Here is a 4,255-nt window from a genome sequence, read left to right on the forward strand (position 1 = left end):
AAATCTAATGGAAGCAACATCATTCTCAACACATTCTATTAATGTTCTATTCCAGTACAATTACATTTTTTCTAACCTGTTAGTCTGACTAATGAGTAATTCTTAATGATCAAACAATAACACATTTTGACGTTAATTAGCCTATGTGTTGTAGTTTCACATTTAAGCTACAGTGAAATACGAGTAGGCATGTAGGCCTATTATCCATTTTACTGAAAAAATAAAATAATAACCTAATACACGCCTACCTCGAATAAACGCCCCTCAAAAACTCTTCCCAACAATAAACACCCCGGGCGTTTAGTCAAATAAATATAATGTAATGATCCGTTTTTTAAATATCCGGTGTGGGGTGTTTGCCTTTAAGTCTCTGAAATTCGTCCTCATCGACACCACACTAAATTTTACACATCTTTGATAGGCCTATATGGTCTACAAGGTCCGAAATGGGGACCAATGTGGGGGAGGGGAGATCGAAGACAACATTACCACCCTAAGGGGTCTTGGGGATGCGTCCATGGAAATTCCCCAGCGACATTTTTGTTTTCTAGACGCCCTGAAATAACCTCTGAGGCGGTTTGGGCGATCAATATTTTTTTCTTTTCTTTTTACTTTCCAAAAGTGGTGAAGGAGGGGAGGGGCGGGTCGTATGTTTCCCACCCCCATCCCCTAAATCCGCCCCTGGTCTATGTTTAGACAAATTTTGCATAGGATTCAAGCATGGAAAGTGACAAAAGTACCGGTCAGAAATACCTTGTGCAAAAAGATAGGAAAACGTGTGGAAGAAAAACAAATCAGAACAAAAACAATGGCTTTTCCTTGTACTGATAAAAAAAAGCCAATAAAAGGCTCTGTGTACTTGGTAATGAGCTCTCTGAGTTTGATACTTATCCAGTAAGAGTAAACAAATATGTAGGGCTAGGCCTAACCATATAAAACTAAACCTACTCGTTAAAGTAAAGCATGATTCGTTTTTTTAGTTTAAAGATAAATTTAACTAAATAAGATTATTAACTAAATAAACTAGCAACAAACACAACTAATCATGCATAATAGTACATGGTCGTCGGAAACGGAGGGCTAGGCCAGTGGTGGCGCCAGGATTTGCCCGACAGGGGGTCCGAGGTCCCCGACATGGGGAAGATTTCGCCGACGAAAAAAATTGGGCGTGGTCTGGCGTCATTCAAAATCTCTCGAAAATAATCCACGAAAAATATGACAATTTAAAAGTTTTAAAGGCTTACAGTATTTTGGGTCTACTAATATGTAGAAAATACACATACATTTTTTTTCCTCCCTGACAAATTGTGTTTTTTCTCAGAGACGGGGGGAAGGGGGAGGGCAGCTCTCCCCGACGGTTGCCCTCCCCCCGCTGGTGCCACCCCTGGACTAGCCCCCAACCCCTTCCACTTTTTGGCAGAAAATATATCGTATAGGCCTAATGTCTATGGAGATTTTTGGACAAGACCTGACTGTTCAATAGAATTTATGATGTGACTAAGACACTAAAACTCGTTCATGTATAGAAAAGATCATAGTAAAGGTACGGTAATGCTTTCATAATTTTTACCTCTCTTTTTTCATTTCCTTGATTTTCTTATATTTTAATTTATATTATGTTTACTGTAACAAATCTGGACCTCTTGGGAGACCACTTAAATTGTATTCAAAAAGATTTCCAGAATAAAGAAAGATTGGTATTGTATTGTATCTTGTATCTAATAATAGAGCTATATTACATTGATGACGACAGAGGGTGCAGAGAGACCGGGTCAAAATGAAGGTATTAGAGTTGGCCTACAGGAACAAAATCCTGCACCTCTTGTACACCACTACAGTCCTTGACTTTACATGTCCTTTTTTTAAGTCAAACATACATTTTATCCCTCAATTTGAAGCACTAATTTAGTTATGCGTTAATTATTGTAATACAGATACAGATTAATTTTTATTGTCCAATAATTTTGGAAATCACCGCAACCACAGCACTCGGTCCTCCAACCAAATTCATCATAAATTTTTAATATTGCACAAAATTATATAAATTATAAAATTTGACGATTTAGCATTTTGTTTTACATTTTTGTTTATAATGTATTGTGTTATTTTTTTGCTTTCAATTATTCCAAAAGTTCTCCATCAAGATGTCTGTTTGAATAGATCGGAAGCTTAACTCGACTGTTACATAAATTAGGTTATAGGAATTACTGTTGAAATTTTAGAAACTACGATAGCATCGAAACAATCATGGTAAAAGTAATAATTTTATAAAAATTAATGAATGCATACCCGAAATGAATGAAGGCTTCTTGACTGTTGGTTGACTGATTATTGTTTTTTTTTTCCGATTTTATTTTTGATGATTAGTGGTAAAATTTATTACAAAAACATGAATATAATACTGACATATTGTTTATTATTTTTCGGATAATAATTTAAGGCGCATCAGTTTTCTATCCTATTCTTCCTTCTTCCTGTTCTTCTTTTAAATATTATTTTACATTCATTTTCAATAATAATAATAATTCTGATAATTTGTATCCCCCTACATTAACAGAGTTTCAACATGAGAGTGAGTGTCGTGAGGGCAGGAACACCGTAAAAACAATATAACCAGATAAATAATACGTAGCCACTTTGTAAATAATAATTACAGTGCTCGAATCGGAACATGTTGTAATAGTCAAGCGACGTAGCTAGGTACGGTGAGAACGGGCTCCAGTGCAAAATAAATTACCGGGCCCTTGGATATGAAGCGTGAACCACCGTACCTGAGTCAAGTGGCTAGTAGGTGGGGGAGGCGGTGCTGAGAGGCATCAATTTAACTGGCGGGTCCAATGGGAGAGCTTCACAGATCGAGGGTCTGACGGCTCACCATGTTTAGTACTGAGGTAAGAAAATTTATGATTATGGCACCTCTAGATGGAAATAGCATTCTCAGACTTAACATTTAAATATAATTTTCTTTTTTCTCCAATTTTCAAAATAATTTAGAAAAAAATTAGGGGGCACGGGCCAGCTGGTCCCCATTGAATCCGCTACTGAATTCTCCCCGGTCGGGTAAGGAACCACCGAAAGCTCCGACGTCCAAATTTTCGGTCGAGCCGTATTTTGAATTTAATGAAAATTCTAGGACTAGGTATACTGTTTATATTCACGTTTTCAGAAAATTCATATTTTCACCCCCTACTCCAATCGCCCAGGCTTATAATAAATACTTTACATAATCAGAACATTCGTAACTATTTCAAGAGAGACCTGCGGTACTTAAACTAATAACAACATTGTGGCATGTAAAATTAAACAATTGATTACTCCTCAAGAACCTAAATATTATTACATTAGGGATTGGCAATCGTGTTTTTGATCGGCAAATCGGACTAAGGGGGGGGGGGGGAAGGTAATTCCCGGCGCTACGAAAGCGTAGGTACCCGTGGTCTAATGGTATGACACTCGCCTTGACTGCGAGGGGTTGCAGGTTCGAATCCCAAAATATACATATATATTTTCCGTGAAACTAGGAGGAATATACCCTATTAAGGGACACCACTACTATTATACACATCTGGGGGGGAACACTATTAAGGGGACGGGGAAACTTTCTGTGTGTGAAAAATGATCAAATGAACACAATTTAATCCCTATTAAGTGGGCACTTTTTTATTGAATCAAAACTAAGTCTCAAAATAAGAAAAAAATCATTTATATTTATATTCAGATACCTTTTGAGCAACAAACTAACATCAAACCAGAATTGTTTTTCTCAATCTTTAGAATGGACACTGGTATATGCCTAGTGCATATGCTACTTATAAATACAAACTTGCCAATATTGACTAATAACCATGGGGATTTCTTGTTTTGCGTATTTAGCCTGCACCCTGATTACCAAGTTGTTAGTGTTTTTTTTATAGGTCCCCTTAATAGGGTCCTACATACAGTATATATAAATATATATATACATGGTCCCAATGGTGACCCATTAATAGGGGTTCTACACATATATACATTATATATATATACATTATATATATATATATATATATATATTTTTTTTTACACAAGTATAAGGCACCAGATCGTCTGGGAAGAGTGCTCAATACCAGGGATAGAGCTTAATCACTGTTTATCTTGTATATGTATATGTCTATATATATAAATATATGTATATATATATATATATATGTATATAAAAATCAAACTACAAAAACGAACTTGGCTTACTTCATCACGCTTATTCTCAGACTACATAGTC

Source organism: Anneissia japonica, unplaced genomic scaffold, assembly GCF_011630105.1.
Source record: "Anneissia japonica isolate Jap-2015-1 unplaced genomic scaffold, ASM1163010v1 scaffold5280_len750649_cov202, whole genome shotgun sequence".
In the NCBI taxonomy this organism is placed as follows: Eukaryota; Metazoa; Echinodermata; class Crinoidea; order Comatulida; family Comatulidae; genus Anneissia; species Anneissia japonica.